Source organism: Apodemus sylvaticus, chromosome 1 (genome assembly GCF_947179515.1).
Source record: "Apodemus sylvaticus chromosome 1, mApoSyl1.1, whole genome shotgun sequence".
NCBI lineage: Eukaryota > Metazoa > Chordata > Mammalia > Rodentia > Muridae > Apodemus > Apodemus sylvaticus.
Genome location: NC_067472.1, coordinates 207,588,394 through 207,611,387, shown reverse-complemented (window position 1 = coordinate 207,611,387; position 22,994 = coordinate 207,588,394). Strand labels below are relative to the sequence as shown.

Genomic DNA, 22,994 nt, shown 5'->3' with positions numbered 1-22,994 from the left:
CCCAAAGTCTAACACAGGCCCGTGGTGACCAGCCAGCCACTCAGAAGCTCTGGCTGTGCGTGTGAGGGGCAAGAATGGCGAAGCCCTCCAGGAATGCAATTTGGCAAGCCTCCTGAGTGCAAGGGCGCGCTGCCTCGGCCTCGGCTGTGCCTCTCCGGGGAAACTCTCTTGCATAAGAGACCTGAGGTCTGAGGTTCCAGGATGGAAGAGAAATGCCAGGTCAGGCCACTCCCAGGTGCTAACCATCCCTCACACTCCTACAGGCGCCCAGCACTCGGAACCAAAGCGGAGTCCTGGCCAAAGACACAGAATGGAAACTACAGAGCAAAAAGACACCCGCTTACCAGCTCAACACAGAACAATGTGCAAAACAAGATGCCCAAAGGGCTGGAGGCAGAGCCTGTCATTAATCCTTGCCTTAATTCAGGAAATGAGGATGTGATTCAGTGGTAGAGCCCCGCCTAGAATCCCCCAGCAAGGGGCTGGGGGCGTGGCTCAGTGGTAGAGCCCCCCCAGAATCCCCCAGGGAGGGGCTGGGGGCGTGGCTCAGTGGTAGAGCCCCTGCCTAGAATCCCCCAGTGAGGGGCTGGGGGCGTGGCTCAGTGATAGAGCCCCTGGGAGGGGCTGGGGACTTCTTTCAGCTACCTAGCATGCTAGAAGTCGTAAGTCTGATCCTTAGTGTAAACAAAACAAAATATTCAACCTATAGGAAGCAAGAAAAGAGTATGGATGGGGGCAAAGAACGCAAAAGATATCTAAAAGAGAAATAGCAATACATATTAAAGTCCGATCTTATCAAAGATTATAGAAAACATAGCCTGGTATGATATTCATGACTGCTGCAGGTATTGGGGAGGCAGAGACAAGTTCATGAACTTCAGGAACCAGAACTCCAGGGCTAGACTGGGCAACCAGGCTTAACGATCTAAGTTCAAATCTTAGAACCCACACAGTGGAAAGCGAGAACTGAGTCCTGCAAGCTCTCCTCTGACCTCCACACTGTCTATGGCACGAACATCACTGACACTCATATATATATAAACGAGCACAAGAACTCTGTTTTAATTGGTATCTTTGGGCGTTTAGCTGACAAAGAGTGAACCTGTGATGGTAGATAGTGCCTGTCAGCTTGACGACCTAGAATTACAGGATTCCAGATTGAGGCTGTGAGTGTTTCTAGACTGGCTTAACTGGGATGGGAAGACTCGCCCCAAATGTGGGGAGCACCATTCCCTGGGCTGGAGTCCTGAACCGAATAGAAAAGAGAAGCAAGGCGAGCGCCAGTGTTCTTTTCTTTCTGCTTCCTGACTGTAGCCAACGTGGCTAGAGTCTACAGTGGCTACAGTAGCAGACTGCGGCTGTGCGCCTCTCGCTTGCTCCTTGCGGCTGCCTCCGGCGTACTCCATCCTGCTCCTGCCAGCTGCCTCGTGCTTACTGCACCCTGCTGGGCTCCATCCTTGAACTGTGAGTCAAAATACATCTTTCCACAGGGAAGGAACGAAGGACTCTCTCTGTCTGAGACCTGCCCACCAGCATCCCAGAGTCCACAGGCTACCAGGCTCTCCCGGGAGCGCTACATTAATGCTAGATGAGCTACAGCCCAACCTTGTCTATTTTAGGGCAGGTACAGTATCAAGTCGCAAATCTTCGATGATAGTAACAGCAACAACAGCTGGGACAGAGAGCAACTGGCAGAGTCCTTAAGTCATCGGAACTAAATTCCACAGCCGAATTAAATTCCACAGCCACCCTGCCAGGGGGTGGTGTCGATCAGCAGTCAATCCAAAAGCAAATTGTGCATTCCCCACCCCTACCCCAACTCCCAGGGCAGATGCCCCTGGAGTGCCTTAACTGTCCCTTAATGTCTGTCCCTTTAAGAGCCACTATACATTGGGTGGTCAGGGAATGAATGAATTTCGAAATGTCTACAACACTGGTTACTGTGAGGAGGAGCACAGCTTTGGTGAGCCAGAGTGTCACCCTTCTGACTACCCAGAAGGCAGTAGAGCTCTCAAGCTGGAAACCAAGCTGGGAGGGTAGGGCCTTTGCTCTCTGCACAGGAATCTGTCACCAGCCCTTAGGAGGAGGAGACCTCACATATATCTAGGGACTCCAAGAGGCTGTTGGCCATGGGTCAAGTCCTGTGTTACCAAGGCGTTAAGGACAAGGGACAGGAGCTTCTGAACAGCACCAACTGACATTCAGGGGCAATTAGGGATAAGAGAAGTAAGCTATTTTCCAAAGTGGTTTTGAGCTTTCTGGCCTTGGACCTGAGAACTATGACCTGATCTCGTAACTTGCGAATAAAACATTGGCAAGGTATGTGTGTTGTGATAATGATGACAACGACAAAGATGACTACTATGATGAAGATGGTGACAATGACAACTATGATGATACTCTGCAAGGCAGTGAACATCTCCATGCCTTGGTTTCCTCCTCTGTGAAATGAGACACTTCTGTACCAAACTCCTAAATGCAACTGTGAGTAACAGCACAATACTCCAAGTCTTTTCCAAAAAGGTCTATCCCAGAGATAGACCAGGCAGAGCCAACTCAGGTTGTCATAATCTAGATTCTAGAAAAAGCCCTTAGGCAGGGCTGGGCTAGAGCTCAGTTGGTGGAGTGCTTATTTAGCATGCACAAAGACCTCGGTTTGATTCCCAGCAGAGCAAGAACTAGAAGTGGCAGTTAATTTGGGAGTGAGAGGCTCAGGAATTCAAGGTCATCTTTGGCTGTATTGTGAGGTCAAGGACTAGGCTACAGGTGTTCCCGTCTCACTGAAAGGAGCCCAAAATCTTTTCCCCAAATTGGACCAGGGATGGTAGTACAGGCCTTAGATCTCAGCACTCAGCAGACAGAGGCAGGGGCATTACTGTGAGTCTGTGGTAAGCCTATCTAGCTACATAGCGAGGCCCTGTTTCTGAAGAAAAAACCTGGAGGGTATACAATTATAGATATGTTTTCCTATTGAGGACCCCTAAGAGGAATCTGAAGACCCCAGAATTACCATGTGCTTATAGAAGGCACAAGGAAACAAAGACCCCTGACCCAGGCCAGGCAAGAAGACCTCTTAAGTGGTTTTCTCCACCAGGGTGACCTCAGTTATTTCCAGGGGCCCCAGCAGCCAGCCAACCTGTGCGGAAGCTGTTCTGTCCAACTCAGCCTGCACTCTCTCGCCTCTTCCAGAACCTTCCATCACCCTGTCCTCTCACATACTCCAGAAACCTGTTCAGACTCTTAGAACTCAACTGGGGTGTCCTCTACACCCACAACCTGTGTGAAAGTTGGGTGTAGTCTCTTCTGCTTGGTAAGTATGGACTGGATTATGTGTTAGGTCCTGAGGCCGTGTAAGACACTACTGTGCCAACAGGGCAGGGGCAGCAGGGGGCTGTGGGCAGACACCTGCCTAAGGAGCCGGCGTAGAGCATGGAGAAGTGGCCCTGGGCGCGGCCCAGTGGAGACGAGTGAGAGTGAAGGAGCTGGGCGCCTGGGTGTGGGAGATAAGGTCGGAAAGGAGCTAGGTACAAGGACTTTGGATGGAAGGACTGGGCGCTCTACCTCAGAGAACCTAGAGCCAAAAGAGATGGCAAAGCGTTGCTTTTTCCAGCCGTATAGCAGCCTCCGCCTGCCCTCTACCCCGCAGGCAGCCCTCACTCATTGCTTCTTTCTCCCTTTTATAGGGGGAGGGGTGTGTGCGCGCATGCGCGGTGTGCACGGTGTGTTACGTGGACGTCGGAGGGTGGCCAGTGGCGTGGGAGTTGGTTCTCTCCTCCTACCATGTAGATCCCGTCGGCCTAACTCAGGTGGTCAGGCTGGGCAGCAAGCCCCTTCTGTAGAGCCGCCTTGCTGCCCACTCCCGGACTGTTCTTGAGGCAGTGTTTCGGTATCTAACCGAGGAAGGCCTTGAACTCATTCTTCCGGACTCCCCGAGCCTCCCCACAGGGCTCATCCTCCCATCCTACCGGGTTCCTACCAGTGGCCCAGGCCGGTTCCCTCCCTGACCCAGAGCCTCCAGAAGACCAGCTCTAACCCAGGAAACCCGAGTCCCTCCGAGCCTAGAGGCTTCTGGAAACTCCCTACTTTGTCCGGGAGACGCTGACCTTCACACCTGGGTGGGTCTGTCGTCCCCACGAGCACACAGCACAGGGAGGACAAACGGACTCTCGGCCAGGCGAGTCCCTTCCTTGGGAGCTGCCCTCACACGCCCTCACCCTTGCCTCCCTTTGCCAACCCGGGGTGTCTGAGCTTCCTAATGGACAGGCTGTCCCTCATATCACGTGCATGTCCACCCGTGAGCTACCCAGCCCTGTGGCCTCACGCTAGATGCTCCTTTTCCATCCACAAATCCACAGCACTCATGTCCAGTTCCATCTGCCAGGTCATCCTCCCTTGAAAAGCTCCTGGTGGCTTTGATCAAAACATCTCAGGCTGAGGGTGTATTCTTACTGCTAGTCACTGTGCCCAAGGCCTGCAGAGAACACGCTACTTCAAGAAGCCTGCCAGGGTGCGTAACCCAGATGGAGGCCACCCCCTGAACCAGTCTGGGAATATGGGTCCAGAGGCTCTTCCTCCCCTGCCCAGAAGGCCAAGTTCTACCTCACCATACCCAACAGGGCCACACACCACAGGCCAGGAGGATGGACGCTTCAGTATCAGAATTAACTAGCAGCAAATCTCAGCTCGGATAGCAATTTGGCATGGGGCTTTGGAGAAGTCAATTCTCTGCCTTTGGAACAGACAGCTAGCCAAAAGAAACCTGGGAATCTAAACTGTACATTTCTCTTAACTAATTCACCTCATTTACCACCTCCCAACCCTCCCCAACCTCCCCCCCCCTCAAAACCATGACTCCAAGTCTCATGCATCAAGAACATATTCTACTGGCAGGTAAAATGGCTGAGCGGGTAAGAGGTGCTTACATCTAAAGACCCCCAGGCCCACAGGGTAAACCGAGAAAAGCAACTGCTGCACATATTGTTCTCTGATCTCCAAGCATGGGCTATGGCGTGCATTTCCTCTTCGTAGACACAAAGCCATCAGTAAATGCGATAAAAGGTCTTTTTGAAGGGAAAGCAAAATGCTCTACTACTGAGCCAAGCAGTGTCCGTGAGCCATCAAACATGAGGCAGAGAGTGCACACGTTTCTGAATATATTATAACCGATCATATAATGTATACAGATGACACATGTATGGACTTGGACTAACACACGCAGCACAAGTGAGTCTGTTCTTTTTTTTGTTTTGAGATGAAACCTGCTATGTAGCCCAGGCTGGCCTGGAATTACAGGCCTGAAGCACTATGCCCACTCAGTGTGTGCATACATGTACACGTGTGTGTTCGAGGACATCCTAGGATGTCATTTCCCGGACACCGGCCGCTTAAAAATCAATTTTTTTTTTGTTTGTTTTTTCGAGACAGGGTTTCTCTGTGTAGCCCTGGCTGTCCTGGAACTGACTCTGTAGACCAGGCAGGCCTCAAACTCAGAAATCCACCTGCCTCTGCCTCCCAAGTGCTGGGATTAAAGGCGTGCACCACTACCGCCCATCTAAAAATCAATTCTTAATATTTTATTTCGTATCACATACAGAGAAGTTAGAGGACAGTTCTCAGAACTTGGTTCTCTCTCTCTAACCACATGGGTCCCGGGATCCACTGAGCTGACCTCTCTGGGTAGCCTAGCTGGGCACAGCACCCCTGGAATCCACCAGTCTCTGACTCCCCAGCGCTACGGCTCTCAACACGCACCATGACACGTGACTTTTTTGTTTTTTTAACCAGGGTTTTGGGGGCTTGAACTCAGGACCCATTCTGGCAAACCAAGCACTTTAGAGACTGAGGCACCCCTCAACCACCCCTCCCCCAGCACATGCACACAGTGTCATTTACTTTGTTTTTCTTTATGCATGTGTGCAGCTGTGTGAGGGTGTGGAACTGGCGCTTCGAGCACTTCTGAGCCACCTGACATGGGTGCCAGGCCTCGACTACTGGTCAAATGGAGCAGCGAGCGAGCGAGCGAGCCGTCGGTCTTAACTGGTGAGGGGCCCCTGTCCCTCCTTATATTTGCATTGAGGTAAATATCTTGTACTTCTACTATGTTGGTGAGGGGATATTTATGTAGTTGGTACAGAACTTAGCTGGATGTTTTCCAGGCTCTTAACAATCAGAGTAAGGGCCAGCCAGATGGCTCAGTAGATAAAGGCTCTGGCCACTTAGCCTAACCATCTGAATTCTGCCCTTGTGGACTACGTGGTAGAGAGAAGTTTGTCACCTGACCTCAACATAGTGGTGCACATGTAAATACACACACGTACACACACACATACACACACACAAACACACACAACACACACACACACACACACACACACACACACACACGCAGACACAAGTTCAACTTGAAAAAAAACTTTTTTTACTCTACGTTAAAGTACAGAGTCATGGGAAGGAACATACTCAGGAAGGAAAAGGTCTGGGTGGACACCAGAAAATTCTGTTCATCCAAGCAAGAAGCCAGGAACTCTAACAAATAAAATAGTGTGCCTCAAGCCAAGCCTGACAGAAGCCTATGATGCCAGCACCTAAGAGACCAAACAGGGCTGCAGTTTAATTGCCAGCCAGAGTAATTTAGTGAGAGCCTGTCCCGAGCCTGAGGGCGTGGCTTAGTTGTAGAGCCCCCGCCTAGAATCCCCCAGTGAGTGGCTGGGGGTGTGGCTCAGTGGTGGAGCACCTACCCGGAATCTACTACACCCCAAGAAACATGCATGTCTATACTCATACACACACAAAATAAATATAAGATGAAAAGGAAAAAAAGTGGAGGTATTGAGAAACTATCTGCTATTAGCCTCTGGCCTCCCTCCAAACGGGTACACACGTTCCCGTGGACAGCTACATACCACATACCCATGTTCTAGGCATGGTCTACGAAGAGTGACACTAAGTGATGAGCTAACCCCAGGGCTGACGAAATGGCTTAGTACGTAAAGTGCTGGCTGAGTAAGTGTGTAGTCTGACTGCGAACCCACCCTCACCCCCCACCCACCCCCACCCCGCCCACCCCGCCCCGAGTCCCATGTAAGGGTGGGTACAGTAGCACCCACCTGCAATCCCAGTGATCCTGTGTAAGATGGGAGGTAGGAACCCAAGGATCCCTGAGTGCGCATGAGTTTGTTACCTTGGCCAAACAAGAAACACCACCTCAGACTACGTAGAAGGCAAGGGTGGGCACCCCAGGCCACACTGAAGGACAGCCAGGCATGGCGGCGTTTGCCCGTAATCCCAGCACTTAGGAGGTCGCAGGAGGGACAAACTACATGAGAGGTCTACCAACACGCTGAAGGCGAGCACTCTACAGGTGGCATTCCACAACCGTGAAACACAGACTGTTGGCAGGATGACAGCCATCAGGCACAGTTGCTGGGAGGGGCTAGCTGGGTGGGGCCGGGAATGTGCTGTGTCTTGGTGAGGTGTGACTTACACTACAGCACACTCTGGCTAAGACTTGTCAGAAGACAAGTGTGGACTCTGTATATTTTATTGTATGTAAATTACGCCCCAGCAAGGAATTGTAATAAGGAAGATTTGCAGCAGTCCATTACCTGAGGGGCAGAAAGTCCAAGCCATCCAGAGGATGGTTCCAGACACTACTGATATGGTCTTTCACATATATTAATTCGTATATAATTTAACCCAGTTAATATATCATTGGTATATACCAATAACAAATGAGGATATATAAACAATATATGAAAATTCTATATTCTATATACATATATATATCTACAATTAAGTGTAACTTATAAGTTAGGCACAGCAAGAGATTAATAGCAACAGGAATGAAACAGAATAATCAGGGCTGGTGAAAGGGTTCGGTGGGTAAAGGTGACTGCTGCACAAGCGTGGAGATCTCAGTTCAGGACTTCCTGAAACATCATGAAGACAAAAAGTATACACTACACAGTCTCTGCTGACCTTCACGTCTCTACCATGTGTGTATCGACACACCACAACAATAAAATTTGTTTGTTTGTTTGTTTGTTTTGTTTTTGATTTGGTCTTTTTGAGACAGGGTTTCTCTGTGTAGCCCTGGCTGTCCTAGAGCTCACTCTGTAGACCAGGCTGGCCTTGAACTCAGAAATCCGCCTGCCTCTGCCTCCCAGAGTGCTGGGATTACAGGTGTGCACCACCAACGCTCGACAACAATAAAATTTAAAAATGGAACAATTTAAACCGTCTACCAGAAGTTTATGGCTATTGTTTGGTTTTTCCAAGGTGTTCATATTTTATTTGGAGGCAGGGGGTCATGTAACTCAGGCTGGACATAAACTTTCTATAAAGCTGAGAACAATCTTAAACTTTTCATTCTCCCGCCTCCATCTTCCAAGTGCTGGGATCATAAACTTGCTTCATCATGTTCAGTTTGAGATAACAGGGATTAAACCCAGAGTTTTGTTTGCAGCAAGCTGAGCCAGACCCTACCCTGTGTGTGTTTCGTGTCTGTGTACATGTGTGTGCCGGTGCCCGAGGCTAGCGGGGAACATGAAGTGCTGCGCTCCCTCACTCTCCACCGCCGCTGATGATGCCTCCTCCTTCACCTCTGTTTTTTTGATAGGATTTCTGAGTAGCCCTGGCTATCCTAGAACTTGCTCTGTAGACCAGGCTGGCCTCGAATTCCCAGAGGTTAAGGGATTCCCAGGGATAAAAGGCGCGTGCCACCACTGCCCGGCATCTGCCTTCCCCTTGTCTTTTGAGGCAGGGTTTCTCATTGAGTCTGGCGTTAAGCTAGCAGCCAGTAAGGCCCGATATAACGGCCCCAGCACCAACTCCGCCCTATGCCTGGGTTACTGACATGGACGCGACCATTGCCTAGCCTCTGATGCGAGTGCTGGGATTCTAACACAGGTCCACATGCTTGTGAAGTACTTTCAGGGGCACATCTCTCCAAACCAGGAAGGTTCTTTGGATCCATTTTTGCTTGTTCCTATTTGTTTTATTTTGTGTGTGCTGTATCCAAGGCTGGCTTCAAATTTGCTCCATGGCTGAAGATGGCTTTGAGCTACTCGTCTTCCTGCCTCTGCCTATCAAGTGGATTCAAGCCAAGTGTTACGACACTGGGATTTTTAAGGTGCTTTGTTTGTTCTGACACAGTCTTGCTCTGTAGCCCAGGCTAGCTTGCAGTCCTCCTTCCTCGGCTTCCCCGGGGCTGGACAACAGATGTGCACCACCGTGCCCGGCATCAGCGCACCTCACTGTACTCTATTCACCGCTCTTACTCAATTTAAACAACTGAAACCAGGAAGTCGAGAAGCCAGCACGAGGCGCCTTGGGAGCTACCCAGCCCCCCACCCCCGAGGAGACCTCTCCCCACTACGTCAAGCATTCAAGGCACTATGTGTACCCCAGGAGAGGCAGAGAATAGTTAAGGTCCAGTGCATAGCGGGGTCCAAGCTACAGAAGCCAGCCCACCATTTATCCGGGCAGAGACGCTGCAGAAGTGACCACCCCTGGTTCGGGATACTAGGGGGACCTCATCTTTAGGTGCCCTGGAATGCTGAGATAGCAAGGCTCCCCAGAGGCTCTTTCAGGGTCCCTAGAGTCATTAACAGCAGGCCCATAGCCTTAGACAGGAATCTCAGCTCACTGGGCACCTGAGCCTGCTAGAAAAGAAACTAGGGAAGGGTCACCGAAGAATTATGAGTTCCCTCCAAGCAGAGGGAAGGGCGGAGCTGGCAACCAGAAGGGTGCAGAGGCAGCTGAGGCTGGCTGGGGGACCGGCGGGGGGAGGTAGAGGGGTGTCTTGAGTCATTTATTTCTCTGATGCAATTAAACCGCAGAAAGAGCGACTCTGTCCCCATCTCTAGAGCACCTACAGCAGCTGTAAGCAACACACTTCAGTCCCAGTGCTGGTGCGTCGGAGCCTGGCACACGCACAACACTTGGTCACACAAGACTGCAGTTAACAATGGGGTTCTGAAGAGAAGCTAGTCTTATAATTCCCCTAGGTTTTAAGAAAAAGACCAGCCCTGTCATCTAGCCAGTTAGGAGGAGCAGAGCCAGGTCGTCCTAAACACCAGGCAGCTGACCCAGGCTTCCAAGGGGCATACTACCATGCGGGCTACAGCCCTCTTCCTCCGATCTCCTAGATGAGAACAACTCTTTTTTTTCCTTCATGTATTTGTTTTGTTACATTTGCATGCTACAATGGATCAAAATGAGGGCCTTGCACATGCTGCTGGGTCTGGACTCCAGCCTCTCACAGGGAGCGTCCAGGCACTCTACCGATACTTTACATCCTCCGACGTCCTTTTGTTTCAAACACAAAATCTCACTAAGTTTCTCAGCCTGACCTTGACCTTCCTCTGGAGCCCTGGTAGGACTTGAACTCAGAATTCTCTTGCTTCAACCTTACAAGTAGCTGAGATTTTGGGCCCACACCACCAGGCCTAACAAATGGGAACAATTTCTTCCGACAATAGCAGCACCTATACCCTACACTCCACAAGGTCTGAAACCCCAAACCTAGGAAATCAGACAATGGTTCATAGGGTTAGATCAAGACAGAGAACTCATTGAAGTCCCAACATGGGGAACTCCAAGAATGGATAAGCAAGCTCAAACCCTCATGAACTGTGACCAGTTTTCTCCAGCTAAGAAATGGACTTGATGCCGCCACCCACTTCTCGAAGCACAGGCTACCCCCCTGGAGAAGGCGAAATGGCGTCTGGACCCAAGAAACAATACAACAAATAACACCACGTGTTAGAATATGATCCCACTAAAGTCAGTAGAAACACCCCAGCAAAAGTTAAAAATGATTTATGTGGTGGGGAGGAGGAGTATCAGACCAAAAACAAACAAACAAACAAAAAAGGATCAGAAAAAAAAAGTTTCAGGAACATCTAGAGAGTCTATGCTACTTTGAACTCTTGAGTGATTGCTTTCAAATTTCTCTAATAGAAAATGAGACTCTAGGCTGGAGAGATGGCTCAGGGGTTAAAAGTATGCCCAGACGACTCGGACTCACTTAATTCTCTGTGCCCTCTTCAGTTGGCTCAAAATGGACTCCAGCCCTAGGGGACACCACACCTTTGATCTTCCTGGGTACTGCACTCACACGTGCAGATCTTACCACCTCCCACGTCTATGTAATTTAAAAATAAAAGTAATTTAAAAAAATCGAAATGTGAAAATAATTATAACAAAGTGAGCCCGGGAGCCTCCTTCAGAGGTGAGGCTTATACTGGAAGCCTTCCGCAGTTCAGTCATTTAAACATCACAGCCACCCAAGAGGGAAGTTTTGTTACCCAGAAGCCAATTAAGGCGGGATGATAGGTGACCGCCATGCCTGGTGCTCTCCACTTCAAGTGCCAATACCTGGCCTGCTCCGATGGCTCAACGCACAAGCCACCCAGCCTGACGGCCTGAATTATCTCCCCAGAGCTCCTTACAATCTCTCCTCGAACTTCTACATAAATAAATGTGATGACCAACACTTTCAAAGACGAGTGCACCATTCATACACCCACTCTCTGGCTGGAAAAACATTTTTTCTTTTCAGTCAGGCTTAGTGGTGTACACCTTTGATCCTCAGGAGGATCACTCAGGAGGCGGATGTCTGTGAGTTTGAGGCCAGACTGGTCTACACTGTGAATCCCAAGCCAGCCAGGGCTAAATCGTGAGACCCCTATATAGATAATTAAAAAATTAAAAAAAATAAAAATAAAAACTTTAAATGCACACACACACACACACACACACACACACCCAAGCCTGATGACCTGAATTTGATCCCCAGGTCCCACAAAGTGAAAGGAGAGAACTGACTCCTCTGGAGGCTGTCTTCTGACCTCCATATTCACTGTGACACTCCTGCACCTCCACACATACACTAAACAAACAAGCAAACAAACGTAAATAAATAAATGCAAGACTCACTTCTGCACCCCCAAGGGCGCAATAAACAAATACATAAAGTGCAAGACGGTCGTTTGGGGAGATAATTCAGCTGGTATTCAGTAATTCAGTGTGCTCTGTGCAAGCCTGAGGACCTGAGTTCGGATCCCCGAACTGGAATAAAAAGTCAGGTCTCGTCAAGCAAATCTCCAGCATTGAAGGAGAGGAATGGGGGAGACAGAGCACAGGGGTTCCTGGCTGTCAATTAGTCAAAGAATAAAGTGAGGGGAATGATAAAGCAGGAGACCCAGGGCCTCCCTCTGGCCTCTGCAGCCGCACACAAACGTGCACATATGCACTTACCACATACACACCCATGAGCTCCTATACACACAAAGTAAAATATCATGCCAATGCTGGGGGGGATGGGGGCGAGTGCGAGGGCACAGCCTGGGTAAGGCTAAGAAGGCCTGGATGTTGTGGCACAGAGCTGTCATCCTAGCCACGGGGGAGCTGAACAAACAAACAAACAAACAAAAAAAGGTTCACAAAACCTTGGGACCTGGAAGATGGCTGTGCAAGGCAGACAATCTGAACTCGGTCCCTGAACCCCATGTAAGAGGCCAAACAAGGAGGAATGCTGACACAGGAGCCTTCCCTCAGCCTTTGGGCTGACTGGTCTGGAGTACCCAGAACAGGGGCAAAACAGTAAGTGAGACTTGACTTCCAACAAGATGGAAGGTGCAGCTGTCCTCTGGCCTTTGTAGACATACAACCATGATCAGACATACACGTGAAAACTTCTTAAAATGTTCAAGGACTGTATGGGCAACAAAATTTAAAAGAAAAGATGTGTCAGGGAGGTGTGGCTCAGAGGTAGATCCCCTGCCCAGAATCCCCCAGCCAGGGGCTAAAGGTATGGCTCACTAGCGCGCAAGGAGACCCTGGATTCCAGATTCAGCACTGAGAAATCTGGCATCCTGTTTTGTGCCTATTTAGCATAAAATTCCCAGCCCAGCTAGGTTGAAAAGGCTCCTTGGAAAAAGATCTGGCTGCGATGGTACAGACCCTAGACACAGTGACTCATGCATTTCCTCACAGCTACTGGTTAAGGCTGGTCCTGGGTTTCATGGAGGAGGAGAAACAGGATGAGAGCCAGCAAACCCCATTTGGGTAGCAAGTTACAGACATGAAATTCAGATCCTCTGCTGGGTTCCAAAGGCAAGGTTCTGCCCTGCACGACGACGACTACACGTGTGATACAGGCTCTGAGCAGGGGAATAAAGCAAAGGCGTCCTGGGACACAAACACTGCCAAGCCTGTTAAGGCCGCTCAGCAGACAGACTGGATGAGAACAGCCAGGGTGGACAACCACTTCCTTACAGGGCAGCGTCCCAGACATCTCTGAGAGCTACCAGGAGACAAATCCCAGGCCTTGATCCAGCAGGTTGGCAATCCATGTTACCATGGAAGTAACAGCCACACATCACAGGAAACAAAGTCTTGTCTAGCCAGAGGAATACCACAGAGACCCCCAAAAGATGGAAAAGCCACACAGAAGGTGTTCTAGGAAGATAATGTGAAAAAGCAAAGGGCTGAACAATAGGATGTGGTACAAGCTGTACAAAATGAGTTTCTTGGGAGGCATGCGCACACACGCTCGCTCGCCCAGAGTTGAGAGGTCATCCCCGGGGAGGAAGCTGGCAAAAGAAGGGAAGGCTGGAGAACAACCATAACTTTGTGTTTCAGTTCTGTTTTGTTTTAATCTGTCCTTTAAGTATTTATCACTTAAGAAAATGAACCTCACTGGGCGTGGCAGATGCACACACCCTAGATCTGGGTACTCCAGGGCAAGGGCAGGAGGAGTTCAAGGTCAGCCTGGTCTACAAAGCAAGTCCGAGTCATCCAGGATTTGTTACACACAGAAACACTGCCTTGATAACAACAAAAAGTCTGGTGTGATAGAATCTCAGCAATTGGAGGTAGTAGATAGGTAATATATATTAACAGATAAATAAAAGTAAAAACAAAAACAAAAGCAAAGCAAATTTAAAAAATCAGAAGCAGAGAGGAGAGAGCAAAACAGCTCAAACTTCCTCCTTGGAGTTTCTCAGGTCACCAGACAGAACTAATCAAGCCCTGCTGCAGTGAGACCAGCAATTCTCCTGCTGACCTAGCTTCCAGCAAAAGCACCGATGCCAGGGCTGATGCCCCACCAGCAACTTTGGCTGGAAACAACTGAAGAAACAAAGGCACTCTGCCTCCCCAGCCATCACCTGAATACATATAACTCATATACAAAATTCATTGTCCCCAAACTAAAATGCCTTTGGAAAGCTGCTCAGGCCCTCTCACTGGGGACCTTGTCTGTCCTGGAGACAAAGGCTTCAGTCAATTGGGAGCAGTTTAACAGGGGATGCTACAGGCACAGAAGGAATGGGGGGGGGGGGGGCACTCCTTAGGGACCACTCAATTCAGCACTTCCCAACCTTGCCTGAGGCTGTGGTACTGTGGTATCTTTCATAGCTGGTAACAAAAAAAAAAGAAAGAAAAGAAAAGAAAAGAAAAGAAAAGAAAAGAAAAGAGGAGAACAGAGGGTAAAGGGGGTGTATGACTCTGCTGGGGAGAAACCAGGTGCAAGGCTCCTCTGGGGCTTCTCCAAGACTCAGGAGGAGACCGGGACGAGATGACCTGGGCCTCCCATCCCAGCTCCTGACCTGCAAGGGGGGTTGGGGGGCCCGGCAGGCCTGGCTGCTTGAAGCCCAAGTTTCTTGGAAAGAATGCCATGTTTTTCTGTTTCCAATTAACATCCCCCCCCCACACCACCACCCAGCCGCCCTCTGCATTCTTGAGACTAGGAGTCAAGGAAGCCTAGGGAGTGAGGAGGGGGAACTGGCCTTAGGGCTAGGAAACACCACATATACCCTAGAACCTCCTTCCCCCATCCTCCCTGTGACCCAAAGGTTTGATGCTGACTCTTGGTCCTTCTGTAGACTAAGGGAACCCCTACTCCAATATCCCAGGAAAAGTTAGCAAAGGTGCCAGAGGCTTCTGGGAAGGAAAGCAAGCAAGCACACAGTAGGCCAGACACAGGACGCTCCCTCTTTAAAGTTCCTCCCATCTTCCCCAAACGGGCACTTCCTCCCAGGCACATTGAATCTCTAAAGTCAGGGTTCCCAACAGCCCCCCCCCCATCCTCCTGTTGTGGTCAGCCCTTAAGTTATGGTATCCTAGCAAAAGGAAAAGACCAGCGGGGAGGTGGGGGGCGCAGCAACCCTAGAATCAGACCCTACGCCTGTACCTCATGGAAAACCTTCCCACCACGGCCCCTGCAACTTGCCAGCACAACTTAGCCACGGAGCACACACCCTGGCCTCATTTTACTCTCCTGTAAAAAGGACACCGCCATATCACCTCCCTTCCTGGGGGGCAGTAAGCTTTCCTCCAGTGAGCACACCCCAGCCATCGCTTACCGTATTCTCTAACTCTCTGCTCACCTCAGCATGGGACACCCCGCCACCCAGTTGTACCAAGACACCATGTGGGTCCCAGGCCAGAGGAGCAGAAACCACGACAACAGTCCCAGTCAGACAAGCAGGTCTGCCTCCCTCCCTACAGTCCAATGACAGCAGTCATGCTAAGTCCCAATCAGATGAAGTGGTGGTTGACGATGGCATGGGGTCCCAAGCAAGGCCAAGCCTTTATCCAACTAAACCTGGGCTAGTCCTGTCCTGACACACACCAGACGCAGGTCAAGTGCCCCATGGAGCTGAGGCCGCATCCTCCTCTGCCAAAGCAACTCTGCAGGGAAACATCTGGCATCTGTCTTCCAAACCCAAGTCCACTGAAGTCAAAGGGACAAAGGAGCACAAAACGAGAGCCAGCTGGTTTCAAGCTAGGCTGTATAAACTCAAGGATGTTGTGAACTGGGGCTCAAAGTGACCCCAGCTGTGTGACGTTACGCCGGTCCTTTAACTACTCTAGGCCTCAGTGAGCCTGCCTGGAAAAAAAAAAAAAAAAAAAAAAAAAAACGGGAACACTCACTGTGCACCCTCCTCGGACGGTAGCCGGATGGAAGGCAGTTAGCAGTAACCAATCCAGGGGAGAGAGTGGTTATTTCCGGCTTCTGGGAGGTGGGGGAGCTACAGAGGAAGGCAGGGTACTGAGGTAAACAACTGATAAGTCCCGTGGGGCTGTCTAGGAAAGGGGTGGTCTCTAAGCGTGGCTTCCCCTGTTTCCTCATCTTGGGGGTTGGGGTCAGGGTGGACTTGAGAGTGCAGGTGTGGGGAGGGGCTGCGTGCCAGAGATCTCTTGACATCCAGCCCGGAGTCTTGGATGTTCACACACCCCCAGATTTTTCTGCCTCTACGTTGGGGATAGCGACAAAAGGGGATGGAGGTTAAAGACTTGGGGGTGGGGTACCAAACGCTAGTGCACAGGCTGGGGACCTCAGAAGGCCCTGTCATCAAGACTTCCCCAGGAGAGCTGACCGGCAGCCTCTGACCCCACCTCCAGGGACGGTTCAGCTGCTCAGAACCACAAAGCAAAACAAAGGGGCGCGGAGAGGAAGGAGCCACTAAGCCTTCCAATCACCGCGGGCGCCCGAGCCCGCGCCCTCCCGCGGCTCGTCGCCCGGTCCTCCGGCTGGCGGAGACCCAAGGCCTGGCTGGGTAGCTCCCTGGTCCCTTGTCTCCCCGCGGCTGCCGGTGACAGGAGCCGAGGAAGCAGCCGTGTGGCAGCAAAGGCGATGGGAAAACCAGATGGTCCTAAACCTCCTCCTCCCTCTCCTCCTCCACCTACCCACCGACCCAACCATCCATCCATCCTATCCCATCCCTCTCCCTCCAAGACCGCGGCCTGGCCGCCTTCCGCAGGGACCTGGCCGGGATCACTTCGGGGAAAGGACTGCCTTTGTCTAAAGGTCACCACCCAGAGCGCGGTGCCCGGGTTGGGCCTGGTGCCTCCCATTCCTAGGCCCACGGAGTTGGAGTTCAGGGGCCGCCCCAAATCCCACAAGGTGACAGGCGTGGAGGCTCCCTTTTTCCCTCCCTTTGATCCCATGGAACAGGCCTCCTGCAGGACTAGCCAGCTGAGGGGGCGGGGGTCCTCTACGCTCCCTGCCGGGGATAGGAGAACCAAGTCAGCTCTTCTCATTGTTTAGGGACGATGGAGAGGGGAGATCCAGTGGCCTGCATCCCGGTTCATCCCTCCCTACAAGCCTGCAGAAGACCCCCGATTCTGCCTGGCACCCCAAGAGGGACTTGGGGTGGGGGTCGCACGGGACGCGCGACAGGAGGGAAGATGGATCCAGCTGCCTCTCTATGGCCCTTGGCTCTCCCCAGAAAAGGCGGGGAGCGCGAGGAGGGGAGGGGGGGTCCCCGAGGAGAGCGGGGGGTTCCCGCCCCTCCCCCCCGTGGGACGTTCGTGCTCGCCCCTCTCCTCCGTTGCATTGTATCCCGGGAAGGACCAGGGAGGGAACCGGGGCGCAAGGTTTGAGATCGGGGCGCAATGAAGGGGGAGCTCTCTGCAAGATCGGGGTGGCGGCGGTGGCGCGAGAGACCTGGGATGGGGGTGTGCAGATAGTGGTGGGCGCCGATCACAAAAAAAAAAAAAAAAAAAAAAAAAAAATTCCAGCTTGAACAGCGGCAGCGGGCGCTGCGCCCCGGTTGGGGGGCTGAGTGTAGAGTGTCGGGGGGGAGTGGGTTCGGCCCCAGCTCTGGCTCTCCCCCCCCAACACACACACCCTCGCCGCCGAGCCCTACTCCCCCCCTCGCTTTTGCGCCCTGTCACAGCCCCGACTCGCAGGTAGAGAGAGTTAAGAGATTTAAAGAGAAATTGCTACATTGTGAGAAACTCACCCTGATGTTTGAGCAGCCGTCGGCGCGGGGTCTCCGGGACGGCCCCGCACGGGCTGCACAGGGAGGACCCAGAAGGGGCCGGCCGGCCGGGCCGGTCAGCGCACTGCCTGATCGCATGGCGGGGCCCGGCTCTACTGCGCCCGGGCCCGCCGCCGCCCTTGCAACGAAGCGGCCCCGCGCGGCCCGGCCCCGCGCCCCGCTCCGGGGAGCGCCCCTCGGGTATGCAAAAAAAAAAAAAATTTTTTTTAATTAAATGCAAAAAAAAAAAAAAAAAAAACCTTGCTGGTTTTGTGTCCCGCCCCCCCTCCTCTTCCTCCTCCTCCTCTTCCTCCCCTCCGCCCAGCTACGAGGAGGAGCCACAGAAGGCCCGCCTCAAGTGCACCAGCTAACCAATCGTAGCGAAGAGTGCTAGCACGACAGATCTGGAAGCCAATAAAGTGCTGCACATTCTGTGTCGGCACCGCCCCCTGCTCCTGGCACGGGCTGCTAGAGAGTCTCCTGGGCTGTGGTGCTGTGAGTCCGCAACCTGGAGTTGGTGTTCGAGTTGGTGGTAGTGGAAGAGGAGCTAGCGGGTCGGTGCGTGTCCGTATTGCTGCGCCAGGCTCGCCTAGGGAAGGGCCGTTGTGCTCCGTGGCCCAAGATGGTGGCTTCTGCGGGAGGATGCGCCCCAGGGCCCTTCAGAAGACTTGCAAAGGTAGAGCGGTGGAGGCTTCTGGAGGAGGTGGGACCGTGATTCTTCCCCGCGTCTGACACAGAAGGTGCCAGGCGATGGGGATATTGGGTGACCCGGACTCCAGACGCGCCGTATCAAGTCTCTCCGAGGCTGGGGATTTTGAGCCGCGCAAAGACCATGATCAGTCCTGCTAGAGAGCCTGCTTCTTCACGCCTGGTCGCCAGCGCAGATCCGAAGCTCAAAATCCTTTGAGCGACGCTCGGATTCACAGGTCTATTCCCAGAGCACTTGGTGAGCGGGCATTTTAGCCTTGCGCAGCGCAGACCGCACCGGCCTGCCCTTCTGCACAGCACTGGCCTGATCTCTTAATGTTCAGGTCTCACACTCTTGTTTCTCCCGAGCTCTAGAAAACCTGGTGCACAACAGTAGGTATCGAATAAATGCGTTGTATAAACGACTGGCCGATCTGTTTTGTTAGCCTTATCGTTATTTTCATGCCGGCACTAGCATTAATACTTAAGCATACATTTTAATTGTTTGGGAAGGAACTAGCTAGGTCTTGCTATGAAGCACAGGCTGGCCTGGAACTCGCGCTCCAACTAGGATTACATTTGTGTGTCACTATGACCGGCGTAATTTCTTCCTATTGCTATCCTGAGGTCTAAGGACATATATATAGTTAAGTAAGTAGGGTGTTTTTCTCGTATGTGGAGGTCCGACTGCAACGATGAAAATTTGTAAAGAGCTGGAGGCTATGGGCCCTGAACATACGAGCAGGACCCAGCTAAAAATTGCCCTTTGCTACTTACCTGCTGTGTGATGTGAAATATTTCATCTGTCTGTGCCTCTGTTTCCTGTTTTCTAAAATGCTGACCGTGGGTTTGTTGCTCAGTGGGTGAGGGCACGTGCCACCAGACCTGGCAGTGAGTTAAATCCCAGGAGCCACATTGGCAGAACTAACAGCACCAGCAAGTTGTCCTCTGAGCTCTATGCTTATGATGAAAGATTTTGGTGTCTTTTTAAAATGTGATGATCTGGTTTTGTAGAGCCATCATAAAGAAAAGGAAAAAAGTGTCTGCTTCTCCCTTTATAGGACGCCTTGGTAGACTCCATTGCAGAAGTGAAGCGTTCACCCTTTCACACAGCCCACTAGGTGTGTGGACCATCTGGGAAACCAGCACTGTGCACATTGCTTTTATTTTTGTGTAGTTGGCCCGATGGGTTGACCTGAGGATGTTTCTCATCCTCAGAGGGGTGGACATGCAGAATCACTACACTTGGGTGATGTGGGCTGGAGAATCAGCAGTTCGGGGACATCCTGGATACCTGAGGGCTACATGATAGCCTGTCTCAAAAACTCTCAGGACTTGCCCAAAGGAGAGGGGGTTAGCTCCCATCTGGATAGCATCACCAAAAGGGAAATGTTTTGTCCAAGATCTTGCATCCAGGAAGTGGGCCCCAACCCTCCACCTAAAATGTCTTCTGTGCAAAATGACCTGACCTGGGTGGCACTTGGGTGTCTGTATTAGAGCGACCAGCCCTGGAAAGCTCAGAACTTAAGGCAGGACAGACAAAGAGCTAGATGACTTGAGGCCACGGGGTTGACTTGACACGAGCTCGTGCATTCACATGGGAAGTGTGTTCTGACTAGCTGCATCAGGAATTCAGTGAGAGCCATGAACTCCCTTGCTCCTCCTGCCTCACACCCACCTTAGTTTATTAGGTGAGTCAGGGAGCAAGCAAGTTACAGCCTCAGTTTCTCTTCTAGACCATGCTCTACAAGCACCAGATTTCGTTTAGCGTTTGGAGAAAGAGGTCTTGCTACACAACCCAGGCTGACTTTGAACTGTCAATTTCCTTGCCTCAGCTTCCCAAGCTCTGGGCTGCCACATCTATCTAGGTTCTGGGTCTTTCTGTACTGTGGTGTTGGTACCTTCTACCCCGACGATGATACTCAGTACTTGGTACACAGGAGAGATTTGCTAGGGGTTCAAATCACCTTCTGATGTCCAGCAAGTTCAAAGCCTGGGCTATGTAAGACCTTACCTCAAAAACAAAGGTTTGCTGAAAAGATACTGCCTATGACTAATACCCCAGTCCTCTGAGGCGAGGGCCTTAAACACATGCTACCTGGAAGTCCCTGGCTGGGTGCGGAGGAGCCAAGCCAAGCCAGCCCCCGAGCTGAGACAGAGCTGGCACAGCCCTGGGAGATCAAATGTCCATCTTCCCTGGGCATCCCTGCCAGAAAGCCCATCCAGGCTTCCGAGCTAGTGACCAGTATTCTGAAAGCACTGTGTGGGACTGGGGACCTAGTTCAGTCCTAGGTCCACATACGCAAGGCATGGTGGGTGGCACACCTATAACCCCAGCTCTCTGGATGTATTCAGGAGGATCAAAAGTTTAGGATCAGTGGTTGGAGACATGGCACTGTGGTTAAGACTTTGAATTACTCTGACAAGAGGACCCAGGTTTTGTTCCCAGTACACATGTCAGTTCACTTTAGTTCCTTTAATTCCAGTCCCAGGAGGGTTGATGCCCCCTGTAGCCTCCTTAGGCACTGGAATTCATGTGTATATATTCAAACAGCAATACCATATACATGGTTTGAAATAAAAATAAAATTTTCACAAACAATGGTCAGTCACATATCAAATCTAAGGCTCACATGGGCTACAGCACATCTTTAGTTCCAGCACTTGGGCGGCAGAGGCAGGTGGGTCTTTGAGTTCAAGGCCAGCCTGCATAATGAGACCCTGCCTTGATGATGAAGAAGAAATTAGTAAATCTTTTTTTTTTTTTTTAAAGGTTGCTGCCTCTATTTCAGGTTAAACCCAGGGTCCCACACCGCAAGGGCTCTAGTCGCCATCCCCGGCCTTCTTTTTCACTTCTTATTTTGACAGGGTCTAAGTTACTGACGTTCAGGTATTAAATTTGCCATCCTCCAGCCTCAGCTTCCTTAGCAGCAGTGACGACAAGCCTGCACCACCAGGCTGTGCTGACGGTTTTAATTAAGACAGTATAGTGGAAAAGAAAAGGTAAAGTCCCGTGTTCATGCTGTGGACAGGTCCAGATATTGGAGAAATGCCTTGCCCAAAAGGCCTAACATCACCTTGTCCTCTGAATCCTCCAGCCAGGAAAGCATCCTTTCTCGAACATTTCTGCATGTGCCTTAGCTTCTTCAGAGCCCTGAGCCTTTCAGAAATTCAGCCCACTACAGCCTAGCCCCTACCCTGGAGAACCTCATCAGCACCATCTGTCTACAGCCGGTGTCAGTAGCATCCATTTAATAGCCTCCACCTCCCGGGATTACAGATTTAACCACCAAGCCTGGATGGTGCTGTGAAAACCAGGGCTTACGTACCAACTGCATCATATCTCCAGTTCTATTTTTCAGTGTGTGTAAGTTTCTCACCTTTCCACGCGTGATTTCTGGAGATAAATTTCAGATCAAGACTTGGTGGCAAGCGCCATTACTCCTTGAGCCACTTCGTCAGCCCCTCTTCCACCTCCCTACCTCCGGTTTTTAAATAAATGGCTTCTACCACTGAAAGTTGAAACAATTCCCTGCAGCTCCTGTCAGGCAATGGAAGCTTCAAACTTTGCGCCCCAATTGTTTCATTATCCGAGAAACTAATGGCACACGATTGGTGCTTTTTTTTTCTTTTGCATATAACACTTCAACAACCAAAGCCTGACTCCCGTCCTGAAACACTCCTGCCTTTCCAGGTTGCTTTAAATAAAGTTGAGAAGAGAAAGTTTTACGAGACTTCCAGGGGCCCAGGTCTTGGTGGCCAGGAAGAGAAAGAGAAGGAAAAGAAGGCACCGATTCCTTCATAGTTTCTGTCCTCTAGCCATGCCCTTCCACTGTGGCTGTAAGGTACCCTTTCCGAGGACAGCCACGATCAGAGCGCAGTAATTCGGCAGCAAAATCAGGCAGCAACTAGCCCAGCCCGGCCTGGGGTCCTCAGCGCCGCAAGTGCGAGGGGCGGAGTCTGGCCTTTGATTGGCCCAAGGTGGAGGCGTGGCCACGGCTCCGCCCCACCTCTACCCCCCTACAAGATAAAATAGGCTTCGCGCCCTGGTGCTCGAAATTATTCGTGCGGTGGGCGTGCCTTATGTTTGTTTACACGCTTCTATTGGCTGTATTTGAATCGGACCGAGCGGGTGGGCTTCGGAGGCGTGGTCTCGGAGGGCGGGGCCGGCTGGTGACAGCTCTTAAAGTACTGTAACGCTAATGATGGGATTTTGGATATGGAGAATCTTTTTGGGGTGTTTGTCAGCTTCCTTAATAAAAGCCAGTCAAGAAAAACTGAGGTGCACGTTTTCGTAAAAATTCCTAAAACAAAGCAAAATAAAAACCATGAATATGTTTTAAAAAGCAGATGCAACCTAGCTGCCCAACAATAAAAGACTCTGAAATCAGCTATGATCCAGGCCCTCAGTGAGACAGGAAGCCACTGCAATAAACAAGGAAACCGCAAAGTGACACAACAGCTTTTGCAACCACTCAAGGAGAAGGGGAGTTCTATAAATGCCAAAAATAAGGATGAAAAGACACAAATCAT

The 22,994-nt window shown here is 51.1% G+C and overlaps 1 protein-coding gene and 1 long non-coding RNA gene across 6 annotated transcripts in view; one reads left to right on the top strand and one right to left on the bottom strand.

Annotated features, from left to right (window-relative positions):
* Positions 1-17,961, bottom strand: part of Bicra (BRD4 interacting chromatin remodeling complex associated protein) — a 76,116-nt gene extending 58,155 nt beyond the window's left edge. For 4 of the 5 annotated variants that reach the window (XM_052172218.1, XM_052172222.1, XM_052172221.1 and 1 more), the window contains exon 1: positions 17,757-17,961. The gene's annotated coding sequence lies outside the window, so the exon portion shown is untranslated. Of the gene's footprint in view, positions 1-15,942; positions 16,041-17,756 lie in introns of all 5 variants that reach the window. The other variant, XM_052172219.1, reaches the window with a different exon arrangement.
* LOC127676320 (uncharacterized) lies at positions 16,078-18,032 on the top strand. The gene is made up of 2 exons (XR_007975828.1): positions 16,078-16,915; positions 17,060-18,032. It is a non-coding gene; the product is annotated as an uncharacterized LOC127676320 (long non-coding RNA).
* Positions 18,033-22,994: the final 4,962 nt, after the last annotated feature.